General features: G+C 50.5%; 3 non-coding genes across 3 annotated transcripts; 1 reads left to right on the top strand and 2 right to left on the bottom strand.

Annotated features, from left to right (window-relative positions):
• Positions 1–344: 344 nt before the first annotated feature.
• On the bottom strand, positions 345–416 carry TRNAQ-CUG. Its single transcript has one exon. It is a non-coding gene; the product is annotated as a tRNA-Gln (tRNA).
• Positions 417–3,138: 2,722 nt separating this feature from the next.
• On the top strand, positions 3,139–3,220 carry TRNAS-AGA. Its single transcript has one exon. It is a non-coding gene; the product is annotated as a tRNA-Ser (tRNA).
• Positions 3,221–14,985: 11,765 nt separating this feature from the next.
• Positions 14,986–15,057, bottom strand: TRNAA-UGC. Its single transcript has one exon. It is a non-coding gene; the product is annotated as a tRNA-Ala (tRNA).
• Positions 15,058–15,127: the final 70 nt, after the last annotated feature.

Here is a 15,127-nt window from a genome sequence, read left to right as displayed (position 1 = left end):
GGTCTTCAGGGCACTTTGGCAGCGGGTCCCGGAACGGAAGGGCCCCCCGCCGCCGAAGACCCCAGGCCCCCGGAATCCTCTGGGCGGCCCTGCTCTTCCTCCCTCCTGCCTACCAAGCCTGGCCCTGCTTTCTTCAAGTGCCATGTGGGCAAGAGGAAAAGTGTGGCCACAAGCACCAAACTTGTGGGCATCAGGTCAAGCAGTGAGAATCCCAACCCCCAGAGCCACTTCTAGACCCCCACCAAAAGGGAGGAGTCACCCAGCAGGAGGGAAATGATTCACTCTCACATAGCTGGAGACAGGAAAGCACTTTGAGCACCAGATCTTTACCACCAGCTAACACAAGGTCCCACTGAGATTTGAACTCAGATTGCAGGATTCAGAGTCCTGAGTGCTGCCCTTTACACCATGGGACCAGCTCATACTGCCTTCTCTGCACATTGGTGACTCTCACAGGGCTGGCTTGTGTAAGGGACTGTTGGCCCTTTACTAAAACTTAGTGGGGTTTTTGGTTGGCTAGTTTCCAGTCCCAATAGAAGGGGGAAGGGTCAATGGGAAATCAGGACCCTGAGACTGACATGCCCCTGGTGCAATGGTCACCAACTGGTAGGGAACAAGTGAGAATTTGTTAATGGAGAAAAATTCCTGGTGAAAATTGGCAAAGCTGTGGAGAGTTTGAAAAGTTCCAGTGAATTTACACATGGGTCTTTACACATGGGTCTCAACCTCAATTTACCTTAGGGCCAGTGCCAGTCCTCCCAGTGGGCCAATAATGTCACTCACACCGCCCACACCCCCCCCCCAAAAACTCGCCCCCCCCCCGGCCTAGGGCTGTGGGTGGGAGTTTGGGTGGGGGTGGGGTTCGGGGGGGCTGGGGCGGGGTGGGTTTTTGGGTGGGGGTGGGGTTCTGGGGGGCAGGCTCTGGGAGGGAGTTTGGGTGGGGGAGGGGTGCTGGGGGCAGGCTCTGGGAGGGAGTTTGGGTGGGGAGGGGTTCTGGGGGCAGGCGCTGGGAGGGAGTTTGGGTGGGGAGGGGTTCTGGGGGCAGGCTCTGGGAGGGAGTTTGGGTGGGGAGGGTTCTGGGGGCAGGCTCTGGGAGGGAGTTTGCAGCGCCGTAACATGGGCGAGGCGAGTGAGGCACTTGCCTCAGCTGCAGAAAGTGGAGGGGCGCAGCTCTACCACGATCAGCGGCGCTTCGGCGGCAGCTCTACCACTGCCACTTCTTCGGTGGCAGTTCGTCAGTGGGTCCTTCTCTCCGAGAGGACTCAGGGACCGCTGCCGAATTGCCACCGAAGGATGAATGAAGCGGCGGTGGCAATTCAGTGGCAGGTCCTTCCCTCCGACAGGGACTCAAGGACCCGCAGCCAAAGAGCCTGGAGCCGGCCCTGGCCTTGAGTACAAAAATTCCTTGTAGGGCTCTGGGAGTTTGGGTGCTGGGTGCAGGCTCTGGGCTGGGGCAGGGAGTAGGGGGAACAGGAGGAGGGGTGGGGGTGCAGGCTCTGGGAGGGAGATTAGGGTGGGCAGGAGGGTGTGTGTGGAGGGAGGAGTTGGGGGCAGGTGTGTGTGGAGAGGGGCAGGCTCTGGGAGGAGTTTGCGAGGAGGAGGAGGGGGTATGTGGGGAGGGGATGGTGGTGCAGGCTCTGGGAGGGAGTAAGGGGTGCGGTGCTTACCGGGGTGTCCAAGGTGGGGTGGGCTGGGGGGCCTCCACATTCTGCTGCCCCCAGGCATCACCCCCGCAGCATCCCATTGGCTGCAAGGGCTCGGGGTAGGGGAAGCGCGCGGAGGCACAGACCCACCCTGCCCTGCCATGCAGAGGGGCCGGCAGCCATTGGAGTGAGCAGGCAGATGCTGCTCAGCTCCACTGCACTGCTGGGGCTCCTGGGGGGGAGCGCCTGGGGGCAGCAGGTGGGGCCAAGGGAGTGACCCGGTCCCAAAACTGCTGGAGCTCCACGGGTGAGACCTGGGGACCAGGACTGCCAGCCAAACTCCTTGAAGAGGAGGTGTCCCTCTCCTGTCAAAAACTGATCTTCCTCCTTCAGTTCAGTGACAGCTTGAATTGTTCCTTATCCCGGCAGAGCCAGAGGATTGAAAGCAGCAACATCAAACCCCTGTGTAGCTCGCAGGAATGGACATAAACACTCCCTGGTGTCTGAGGAGATGTTTAGCTTTGCCCTTGGTCAACTACAAGGCCAAAGGGAAAGGAGGTGGCACCAAAGGGAAAGGAGAGTGAAACATGGCACATCATTGTTATGCCCATGGTGGCTGCAAAATCTTTTTATGTACTTCTTCTTATCAGCAGTGCATTATTTTCTCTGGCGTCTAGACCTTGACTATACCTTGGCCAAGAAATTTGTACCTTGAAAAAATAATTGACTGCCCCTGGTGAAGGCAATGGACTTGACACCCACTGCGATGTCCCAACACCGGTACAAGTGCTAACAACATGGCTGCCTTTTAGCCATCGATTTTAATCGGGGCAATACATTGAAACAAACCCCTGTTAAATCATTTCTCAGCCCGAGTCCTTCACCCACATTCCCTAGAGCATTGGGCCACCACGTGGACGTTTCATTTCCCACCTCAAGTTCACAGAGACACAATTTCCTTTGCACAGATCCATGAACAGTGAAATCTTCCTGTGTCTCTGGTCTGAACCAGGGCATTCGATTCCAGTGAACCCTTCTCTCCTGCAATGGCAATGGTCAGACAGAGGGGTTGTGGCACCTGCATCCCTGGCAGGAAGCTATTGGCTCAGCTCTTTCTTTCTGCTGCTGCTGTTAGTCCATGTAACATCAAGGGTGGAATGCAAGGCTGAGTTCACGCACCAGCCCCCTGAAATATTTCAGTGCCCCAGAGAAATCCTGCCCCTGGAACAATGTGCTGGAGATTTGACTAGGAAAGGGACTGTCTGAATTGTCAGAGTGGGGAATGAACAACAATCTACAGCAATGTCGTTCACACAAACACACTCTCATCCTGCTCCAGCTGGAAGGGAAATGGGCAGGAATTCTCACTGTTCACCCAAGGGCACACTTACACTGATGCGCAGTCATGAGCGTGCTGGGGAAGCTGGTCTGAGCAATTTGAAGTGACAATTCAGTGAGAACAGAATCATCATGTAGTGGAATAATTGTATGTCAAGTAGTTGTGGCCGAGTGGTTAAGGCGATGGACTAGAAATCTATTGGCGTCACCCCGCACAGGTTCAAATCCTGCCAACTACACAAGCACTGTGCTGTTGTTATTATCACTCTAATCTTAGTGCCTGAGCATCCACAGTGCAAACTGGAGCCAGATCTACTTTCACTCTGTGGACACCTAAAATGCTGCTGTGGCATTGCTATAGCACTTTGGAGTAAACAGTGACTGGAGGGGTTTTCCCATCCCTGTAATAGCTGCATTGACAGAACAATTCTTCCTTTTCTTTACCACTATCTAACCAGGGCTTAGGTCACCTTAACTCTATGGGTTGGGTTGGGTTGGGGGGTTCACACCCTGAAAGACGTCACTCTGTCAGTTCAGTGCCCAGCGTACACCAGCCCTTAGATCCCTCTTGGTATTTCAATGCAGGCACTGACCTGTGAGAGGAAAACATCAGCTCACAAACACACAGACTGAATTCCCCACATTTCATCTCGCTGCACTTTCCAGAAAGTCACGAAATTCAATTCATTCTTGCTAGGACAGAGAAAAAATAAGTGACACTAAGTTTTTGGCTTGGGTAAATAAAATTAAGTGTTTAATTAATATAGTACAAATCTGTACTGATTCCTCTAACTAACACCACAGTGTGAAACAGGAACAGAGACAAAGCTTGTCAGTGACGACTAATTTCGCAAATGATCTTCCCATTATTAATTTCCACGCTGCCCCCATTGGAGGTCTGGGCACCTCCAGTGTCATTGCTCTGCATTCACCTGCCCCTAGAATTGTTCTCAGACATTCGCCTTCCTCTGCAGCATGGGGCTCGGGTCACTTGCTGGAGGATTCTCTGCACCTTGAGGTTGGGACAGAGGAGAAGGGTGAAGAGGAGCAGGCTCTGGTTGGGAGTGAGGCTGGGGACTGGGTCCCAATACTAAAATTTAGGGGTTAGATCAATGTTAGGACAGGGTGGCAGTGGAGGGATGAGTGAGTCCCTAGACAACACAGTGAGTACGGTGCCTTCTTATTTTCCCCCTTTTCCACCCAGGCAGGCAGGTGAACTCTACAGAGGCACCTCTGGGCTTGCACTGACTAAGGACAACAGCTGTGAGTGGGGTGGGAGAGGGGATGGCTCATGTTAAAGGACTTTTGGTTGCTGGACTTATGAACCGTAGGGAGAAGGACACTGCCTAGCTTATTTGGGGGTGGGTCTTTCCCTCGTGGTTTATGTTTATGTGTTGGGGCTGCTGACATGACTTCTGCTAACCCTGGGCTTACATTGCAGTGTAGACATACCCTGAGAGGGCATCTATACTGTGATAAAATCCCTGTGGCCCGGCTGGCCTGGATGATCTGATTTGGGCTCCTGGGGCTCAGACTGGAGCCCAGGCTCGGAGACCCTCACCCCTCGTGGGGTCTTGGAGGCTGGGCTGAAGCCCAAGTGTCTACACTGTAATTTTATAACCCTGCAGCACAAGCCCCACAAGCCTGAATCAACTGACCCAGGGTTTGAGAATAGTGACTTGGGTGTGTTAATGGCAGTGTAGACATAATGCTAGGCTATGTCCACACTGCAATGAAACACCCAGGGCTGTCCCGTGCCAGTGCAGGCTCCCAGGCTAGGGCCATGGGGTGGTAAATTTGCACTGTAGACATCTCAGCTCAAGCTCAATATCAGGTTCTGGGAGCCCTCAAAGTTGGGAGGGAGTTTAGCAAAGTGAAAAAGGTAAAATGGCAGTGGAGTATTGCCTGGAGTCAATGGCATTTCTCCATTGGTCTGTCTGCTTTGGGACAGGGACAATAACATGTCCTGCTGCTTTCGTTATTTCAAAGGGCGGTTTAGGATTTTCATTCTCACACACGGTGCACGAAGCAGGACTCAATCCTGGGTGGAAACTAAATGAGCTGCCTACAGATTCTGGCAGCCACAATGAGCATTTGGTGTGAGATCCCAGACCTGCCCCTGTCCTAGAGGGAGGGGGGTCATCTGTGATGGGCTGGAACACTGAGCTATCAGCTCTTAACTCCCAAACTTTCAGTAACTCTGTTATCAGTGCCTGTGAGTGTAATTTAAACCATAAAAACAGCCACCCTGGGCTGGACCAAAGGCCCACCCAATGCTGTATTTTGTCCTCTGACAGCAGCTAATATCAGGTACCCAAAGAGTTATTCAACAAGGCACCACTGGGAGTTGAACTCAGGATCTCCTGTTTAGAAGGAAGGTGCTTTAGCCAGCTAAGTCATGGTGCCTACCTAGAGCTAAGACACAGTGATGCCCACAGCTGACTCCCTGACAGCTCCACCAGGGCCTGACACGCTTTGCATGTGTTTGGATTCTGCAAAGCAGAGAAGCAGGTGAGCTTTTCCTTGCAAGCTATGTGTGTGTGTGTGTGTGTGTGTGTGTGTGTGTGTGTGTTTTGTGACAAAATAAAAACACCTTGACGAGAGGTCTAGAGCTTTTTGCAGCAAACTTAAAAAGACAAATTGTCAGTGTAAATGCTGCTGGTCATTATATCACCATGACTGGCCTCCACCAGTATCCCACCATGCCTGCCGTGAACTCGCCGGCCCTGCATTCCTGCTACAGAGGCTGGGCCTCTCCCATTTCATAGCTCCAGAAAGTTCTGACAGTTGAGTCACTATCTGGAGGGAGGAATAGCTCAATGGTTTGTACATTGGCTTGCTAAACCTCAGGTTATGAGTTCAATCCTTGAGGGGGCCATTTAGGGACTGGGGCAAAAAAACTGTCTGGGGATTGGTCCTGCTTTGAGCAGGCGGTTGGACTAGATGATTTCTTGAGGTCCTTTCCAACTCTGATATTCTATGATTCTACACTGGGATTAGGTTGATATAACTGCATTGCCAGCCTAAGTAATGTAATTACACCAACCAAATTTTGTAGTGTAGACCTGTCCAAAGAATCACACACACACCTTGGGAGCAAAACTTCAGCTGCTCCTCTGCTTTACACAATCCAAACAGGAGCAACACTTGTCAGGTCCCAGTGGGGATTGGCAGAGAGTCAGGTGTGGGCAGACACGATGCTTTAAATAAGAGCAGGTACCATGGCTTAGCTGGCTAAAGCACCTGTCTTGTAAACAGCAGATCCTGGGTTCAACTCCCAGTGGTGCCTTGTTGGTTAACTTTTAGGACACCTGGTATTGGCTACTGACAGAGGACAAAACACAGAGCTAGGTGGGCCTTTGGTCCAGCCCAGTGTGGCTGTTTAAACTGGGATTGAGGAGAAGGGTGAAGAGGAGCAGGCTCTGGTTGGGAGTGAGGAGCAGTGAGCATAGGAGGGACTGAGGGTTGGGTCTGAGGGGCACTGGGAAAAGAGGGGAGGTGGGTTTAGGCTGAAGAGCATCTTCATTTGGGGATCCAGCAGGACAGGGGAAGGCAGCAGGTGATTCTAATTCCTTAGGGATATTCTGTGTGTTCGTGTGTGTGTGTGTGTGTGTGCAGGGGAGGAACATGCTCTATGCCCAGAGGCCTTTATTCCTTCAGGCTGCAAGGACAGAGGGGCTGTCAGGAAGTTGCCCCTTCAAACCCAACAACACAAAAAGGCCCTTCTGAGGAAAGGAAAAATCCTGCAGAGAAAAAGTAACCTCCAAGAGGACTCCAGCAAGACAGTGTAAGATCTTGGGGAGTAGTTTATCACCTGACCAGGGACTTGAACCCTGGACCCTCAGATTAAAAGTCTGATGTTCTGCCAACTGAGCTAACCAGGCTCCCAAAGCGAAAGAGCAAGTTGGTGCAGAGGAGAAACTAGTCAAGAAAACAAGAGCGGGAAACAATAGGGGAAACCTGCTGCTCTCTCTGGCCTGGTCAACACTATGAGTTTATATCGAATTTAACAGCATTAAATCACATTAACCCTGCACCCGTCCACACAACGAAGCCCTTTATATCAATATAAAGGGCTCTTAATACCGATATCTGTACTCCTCCCCGACGAGGGGTGTAGCATTGAAATCGATATTGCCATGTTGGATTAGGGTTCGTGTGGCCGCAATTCGACGGTATTGGCCTCCAGGCGCTATCCCACAGTGCACCATTGTGACCGCTCTGGACAGCAATCTGAACTCGGATACACTGGCCAAGTAGACAGGAAAAGTCCCGTGAACTTTTGAATTTAATTTCCTGTTTGCCCAGCGTGGAGCGCTGATCAGCACAGGTGACCATGCAGTCCCAGAATCCAAAAAGAGCTCCAGCATGGACCATGCGGGAGATACTGAAGCTGATCTCTGCATGGGGAGATGAATCCGTTCTATCAGAACTCCGTTCCAAAAGACAAAATGCCAAAACATTTGCAAAAATCTCCAAGGCTATGATGGACAGAGGCTACAGTAGGGACTCAACACAGTGCTGAAACTTAAGGAGCTGAGACAAGTGTACCAGAAAGCCAAAGAATGAAATGGATACTCACAGAGGGAGGGGCGACTGATGACTGTAGCTATCCCACAGTTCCCGCACTGTCCGAAAACCATTTACATTCTTGGCTGAGTTCCCAAAGCCTGAAAGGTCAAAACATTGTTGTGGGTGGTTCCGGTATGTGTCATTCCCGCCCCGTGAAAGCCGAGGATAAAAATTGTTTCTCACCTTTTTCACTGTCACCGTATGTCTACTGGATGCTGCTGTGAGACACGGTGCTGCAGCGCTACACAGCACCATCCTCTTCCCTTCCCTGGCGGACGGCAGACGGTACAGTAGGACTGGTATCCGTCATCGCTGTCCCATGAGTGCTCCTGGCTAGCCTCGGTGCGATCAGCCGGGGGTGCCTGGGCAAAAATGGGAATGACTCCCAGGTCATTCTCTTCTTTAAGCGTCTGTCAGCACCATCCAGTAGACATATGGTGACAGTGAAAAAAGACTGAATGGGCTCCATGGTTGCCGTGCTATGGCGTCTGCCCAGGCAATCCAGGGAAAAGGGCACAAAATGATTGTCTGCCGTTGCTTTCACGGAGGGAGGATTGAGTGACGACATTTACCCAGAATCACCCGTGACACTGTTTTTGCCCCATCAGGCATTGGGATCTCAACCAAGAATTCCAATGGGTGGGGGAGACTGCAGGAACTATGGGATAGCTATGGCATAGCTACCCATAGTGCAACGCTCTGGAAATTGACGCTAGCCTCGGTACATGGACGCAAACCGCCGAATTAATGTGTTTATTGTGTCACCGTGCACTCGACTTTATACAATCTGTTTCCAAAAAACAGTTTCTGTAAAATCGGAATAATCCCGTAGTGTAGACATACCCTGAGATTAACAACTTTGGTGGCTAATTGAAAGGCTGATGATTCAAACCCAGGTGAAGATGGAGGTGTTTTTTTTTTAAGTGATGAGCATCCAGTACATTTTAACAGGCAGAAAAATGCCTCAATGCTGGTCTAGCCTCATTGGGCAAGCATAAGGAACACTTTTGCCGGTGGTATAGTGGTGAGCATAGCTGCCTTCTAAACAGTTGACCTGGGTTCAATTCCCAGCCAATACAGGGATGTGATATTCTCTCCTTTGGGAGCTGGTTTAATTTCAATCATGTTGTATCACTTTATCAATGGAATGACAGAATCCATGTGCTGCGGGTCACTCAACACACAATGAAAGAAGAAAGGGGTGGGACTATACAATGAGCTGTTGGAGTTATCCTGGCATTACAATGTTTGGTTAACTTCTTGAAAAAGTATTTCCTTTACTTCCCTCTCCCTTTTAGACTCAGAGCCTTTAAGGTCAGAAGGGACCAGTGTGATCATCTAGTCCGACCTGCTGCACCACGCAGGCCAAAAGACCCCACCCACCCACTCCTGTAATAGACCCGGGAGGGGAGGCAGCTCTGTGCACTGCTCCTACCTCAGGCAGCACATGGAGGCCCTCTGCTCCCCTCCCCCCATGGGTGTACAGAGATGTGCCAGCAGCACTGAGGTGGCTCCCTGCCCACTCTGCCTCCGTCCCTCTGTGCCACTCCCAGAAATGGCCGGCATGTCCCAGCATCCCCTGGGGTGGGGGGAGTGTCTCCATTCATTGCCTCTGCCCCGAGGACCGACTCCGCAGCTCCCATTGGCCAAGTCACACAGAAGAGCCGGCCGCCATAGGCCAACATCCAAGGGCAGAGGAAGCCAAGCCACAAGGCTTCAAAAGGTGACTGGCCAAGATCCTCTAACTTTCCCCTGCTGATGCCAAGGCTTTTTCCTGAGCTCATTTCACCACCCTCTGCCATGCAGGGGTTGGGGTTATCGCAGGTGTTACCCAAAATTGGGCCAGCCAGTAAGCAAAGGGAGGACTAATGACCCACCAGAGTTTGGCAGAAAGCAGCACATTTATTATACTGACAGTTAAGCTCAAAATAAGCAGGGCGGGGGGGAGTCACACTCGCACTCGCATACTCACGCTCCCAGGACAGGCACAGCGCTGGAGATGTCAGGATTCTGCAAGGTAAGTGTCCCACAGCGCAGCTATGGACGGTGCGATGAAGGTAAGTCTCCCTGAGGCACAATGAAATACAACGCAGAGAACCACTGGCCAGGCGCTCCGGGCAAAGGGCCTCACTGGAGCTACAAGCTTGTGAGTGCTCTCCTGAGCACAGGGCCCCTTCCCCTTTTAAGGGCCTGCACCTCATGGCCTGCGACTAGAGATGACTTGGCTGCATCTGGTTGGTCACACTCCACCTTGGGCAGTGTCCATGCTCTGGGTGTGTGAGTGCTGCCTAATTAGAGTCCCAGACACCTTGTCTACCTGGGAGCTCTTCTGCTCTTCAACCAGCCCATTCATCCCACCAGCATTCCAGGAGGGAGCGGGAGGGAGAAAGCCACTTCACAGGCATTCAGAGAGGGAGAGGAGACAAAAGTGGGAGCAGGGGAAGTATAAGAGAACTTTTGAGCATAGAAATCACTGCTGCTCCTACAACAGCAGGGACAGGCCAGTAGGAGCTGGGAATAAGCCACCATATTTCTGCCTGGTTTCAAACCAGGCACCTTTTGCGTGTTAGGAAAACATGATAACCCCTACACTACAGAAACTTTGCCACAAGGCTCTGCCCCTCCCTTTATAAGACCATAAGAATGGCCATACTGGGTCAGACCAAAGGTCCATCCAACCCCGCATCCTATCTGCCAACAGTGGCCAATGCCAGGTGCCCCAGAGGGACTGAACCTAACAGGTAACGATCAAGTGATCTCTCTCCTGCCATCCATCTCCACCCTCTGACAAACAGAGGCTAGGGACACCATTCCTTACCCCTCCTGGCTAATAGCCATTCATGGACTTAACCTCCATTCATTTATCTGCGAAAAGAACAAGGAGCACTTGTGGTGCCTTAGAGACTAACAAATTATTTGAGCATAAGCTTTCATGGGCTAAAACCCACTTCCTCGGATGCCTGCAGTGGAAAATACAGCAGGAAGATATAGATATACAAAGAACATGAAAAAATGGGTGTTGCCATACACACTATAATGAGAGTGAGCAGCTAAGATGAGCTATTATTAGCAGGAGAAAAAAACCTTTTGTAGTGATAATCGGGATGGCTCATTTCCAACAGTTGACAGGAAGGTGTGAGTAACAGTAGGGGGACAAATAAACATGGGGAAATAGTCTGACTTTGTGTAATGACCCATCCACTCCCAGTCTTTATTCAAGCCTAATTTAATGGTGTCCACGTTGCAAATTAATTCCAAATCAGCAGTCTCTCATTGGAGTCTGTTGTTGAAGGTTTTTTGTTGTAATATTGCAACTTTTAGGTCTGTAATCAAGTTACCAGGGAGGTTGAAGTGTTCTCTGACTGGTTTTTGAATGTTATAATTCTCGATGTCTGATTTGTGTCCGTTTATTATTTTACGTAGAGACTGCCTGGTTTGGCCAATGTACCTGGCAGAGGGGCATTGCTGGCACATAAGAGCATAAAGAGCTAAGTCAGCACCCGAATAGCACTTTTTTGGGCCTGCTGCTTCTCTGTCTGGGAAGTTTTTGTCAGCCCTGACACACGAAAAGAGCATCATTGCAAGCACCCATGAAGGCGAGATGAATTTTTGCCTGCCTTGCTCAGCTTGACTTGCTTCCTTACCCCATTCCTGTCTCAGATCCTGGGTTACCTGGTGGCTGAAGATGGTCCATTGTCTCAAGCGGTGCCAGAGCCTGACACAGTGCCCCTGGGCAGCCTTTGCTCTGCACATGCTGGTCATGCACACTTGCAAATACTTTAAAGCTCCTGTCAGTAAGTTCTGGGGACAGTTGCTCACCTTCAGAGGAAGCTCCCTAAAATTGGCCTGTCTCACCTAGTGGTACATTGACCTCTGTTCAGATTGAGCCAATCTGTGGCTGCCGCCGCTGTGAGGGCAGCCACTGTTGCGGATGAAGCCATCCTGCAAGCACCTTCCACCTAGCCACCCACTGAAAATCCTGTAGGGTGTAAGGTGGGAGTAGAAGAACACTAGAGGGGGGGGCTCCCCCTTCCCCCACCATCGGCCATCCCCATACCCGGTGCTGCACCCAGTGGGATAAAAAAAATACGGCCATATCGGAAGAGTCAGTTGCGTTCTGTGCGGTTGCCCCATCATTCCCCTCAGGCCTGACCTGCCCTCCAGCTCAGCCACTCACTGAAAATTGAAAAACAAAACAGTAGAGCTATAAAAGTCTTCAAAGCCCACCAAGCCCAACCCCTCTTCTAATACGGCAGAAAAGCCGCACTTCTCCTGACTAGGTAGGGATGTCCTATTGCCGCACAAGAAGTGGAAGGACATTTAATGTGGATAAATGTAAAGTAATGCACATTGGAAAAAATAACCCCAACTATACATACAACATGATGGGGGCTAAGTTAGCTACAACGAGTCAGGAAAAAGATCTTGGAGTTATCATGGATAGTTCTCTGAAGATGTCCACGCAGTGTGCAGAGGCGGTCAAAAAAGCAAACAGGATGTTAGGAATCATTAAAAAGGGGATAGAGAACAAGACGGAGAATATAGTATTGCCCTTATATAAATCCATGGTACGCCCACATCTCGAATACTGTGTACAGATGTGGTCTCCTCACCTCAAAAAAGATATTCTAGCACTAGAAAAGGTTCAGAAAAGGGCAACTAAAATGATTAGGGGTTTAGAGAGGGTCCCATACGAGGAAAGATTAAAGAGGCTAGGACTCTTCAGCTTGGAAAAGAGAAGACTAAGGGGGGACATGATAAAGGTATATAAAATCATGAGTGATGTTGAGAAAGTGGATAAGGAAACGTTATTTACTTATTCCCATAATACAAGAACTAGGGGTCACCAAATGAAATTAATAGGCAGCAGGTTTAAAACAAATAAAAGGAAGTTCTTCTTCACGCAGCGCACAGTCAACTTGTGGAACTCCTTACCTGAGGAGGTTGTGAAGGCTAGGACTATAACAATGTTTAAAAGGGGACTGGATAAATTCATGGTGGCTAAGTCCATAAATGGCTATTAGCCAGGATGGGTAAGAATGGTGTCCCTAGCCTCTGTTCGTCAGAGGATGGAGATGGATGGCAGGAGAGAGATCACTTGATCATTGCCTGTTAGGTTCACTCCCTCTGGGGCACCTGGCATTGGCCACTGTCGGTAGACAGATACTGGGCTAGATGGACCTTTGGTCTGACCCGGTACGGCCTTTCTTATGTTCTTATGTGTTTGGTCTCAGCAGCACTCGTGGAGCAGAGGGAAATACCTGTCTGAGTTAATTCCCCACAGATGGGTCTTGAGCATGACAACCTTGTAGGTAATGACAAGGTCCACTTACGCCACTGGCCAAACCATTCCTCACAGGCCAGCAACCATTTCTCCCAGTTCGCGTTCTCCACCATGTCCCCAACCGAACGCTAGAAGGCCCAGCCATCAACCTGCCCACTCTTGCAGCCCTCCTCTTCCGCCCTGACTGATAGGGGGGAGTATTGAGCCTCCCTCCCTTAGGCCCTTCAGCATCCCTGGGGAACACCAACACTGCCCAAGTGACTTTGGGCCAGTAGGTCAACCAATAGGGCTGCCTCCTAGGCCAGGCTGCAGCCCAGCTTCAGGACTCAGCAGAAATGGCGCTTGCATCCCTACCTACAGGACTCCAGGCACGGCCAGGCTTCTGGATCAAACGTCCCCTCTTGTGCTCAAGTCACAACAGCTAGTGGGCAAAAGACAGGCTTTCATGGCATTTGAGAAAGCAAGATAGAGCCTTGGAAGACCCAGCAGGGTTTGTGGCACAGGGGGCACAAGGAATTGTCCTCAGATCCCACCGAGACTTCAACTCCGATTGCAGGATTCAAAGTCCCCAGTGCTGGCCTGTACACCATGGGACCAATAGGGAACCCCCAGACCTCTGCCGAGGATGACTCTGTGGGGGCAGCCCTGCATTTACTCACCAAGTTGTCATGCAGCAGTTTGCTGCAGCTCCCAGAGGCCTTTCTTAATCCAGACTGAAAGGCCAATAGGCATGTGAGGAAGTTGCCCCTTCAGTCCCAGGCAGTACGTGGCCCTTCCTAGTGAAAAGAAGTGATGTCAAATAACATCCTGGAGAGATTCTGTCTTTCATTTTGAGGGGAAACTGTTCCCTCTTCACCTGAGCAGGGACTTGAACCCTGGACCCTCAGATCAAAAGTCTGATGCTTTACCAACTGAGCTAGCCAGGCTCACATTTAACAAAAGCAAATTTCATGCAGCAGAGAAACTCGTCATGAAAATGTGGGCAGGAAACAATACAGAAAACCTGCTACTCTCGCTCTCTTAGCAGTCCTAGCCCCAGCCTGCTCCTCCATCCGGCGCCCTGAGGCCTTATTCTTTTTTAAGTTAGCTATCAAATCCAGGAGAAAACACAGATATACGAAGCAAAACGAAATCACAAACAGAAATGTCATTGGAAATACAGAAATAAAAAAGGAAAATGCAATCCCCATCACTTTACCGTGTCGGGGCCATTCCTGTATCGAGAGCACCCGCTAAGGTACATGTGTGCTTACGAGAAAGCTGGAGGAACTCATACCACAGCCAGAACATGAAACTTGACTGCTTCCAGGTGCCGCAGTAAAACCCTTTCCCTGCTGTGATGTTGCACTCCGTGTGATTTTATGAAAATATGCTAATGAGTGTGAATATAAAGTGACTGGACTATGCTTCATGCAAAAGGTCTCTTGTAAGGTATCATTACAAAGCTTATAATCTACTGTGTGTGTTCATCCTATTTGTATGAACTGATCATTCTTGGATCTGAAACTAGAAATATGAACTATAACTCTGAGGTCCTGTTGTAATGATGCAAAGTGTGGGCCATTAGTAGTGGTTTGGACTCTTGAATGCTCCCATTAACCAGGACAACTGACTGGAGATGGCTCTGTCCTGCACCATCTGTGAGTCAGGCCAGGAAGAATGAAGGCTTATGGGGTCTCACAGGACATGTGACCATGTCACCTGGTACAGGAATCCACCTTAAACCTGGGGCTCTTCCTCAGGAGAGAGACAAAAAATTCCTGCCTTGTGCCAAAGCTGTATAAGGGGGTGGAACTGAACAAACATGGCTGCAGTCATGAAACATCCCCTAGCTACCACGTGAGCTGGAACAAGGGCTGGACCAGGTGAAAAGATTGGGCCCAGACAAAAAATAAGTCTAGTCTTTGCCTCTCAGTCTGTGCATATGGGACCTTTCCCTCCAGTGGTGGAGGATTCTCCCTTTTCATCTATTCTTGTCCCAAGCAGCACAACTGGTGGGAATCTTAAATGTACAGAGGAGTCTTAGGAGCAGAAAGCCCACCCAGACCTTCCATGCAATTGGCACTTGCCCCTCACTGAGCAGGATTGAAACTCCTGCAGGGTCACATCCTCTCTGGGCATGAGCAAAGCAGCAGGGTGAAAGGAACCTAGATATGCTGGGAATTGAACCCAGGACCACATACATGCAAAGCATGTGCTCTACCACTGAGCTACATCCCCAGATGGATGATGTGGGCTATAGGTTACACTCAGAGCCCTCCTGTTTCCAGAATATCCAGTGGCCTAAGAG

The sequence above is a fragment of the Mauremys reevesii genome, unplaced genomic scaffold (assembly GCF_016161935.1).
Source record: "Mauremys reevesii isolate NIE-2019 unplaced genomic scaffold, ASM1616193v1 Contig19, whole genome shotgun sequence".
Classification (NCBI taxonomy): domain Eukaryota; kingdom Metazoa; phylum Chordata; order Testudines; family Geoemydidae; genus Mauremys; species Mauremys reevesii.
This window is presented reverse-complemented; position numbering and strand designations above follow the sequence as displayed.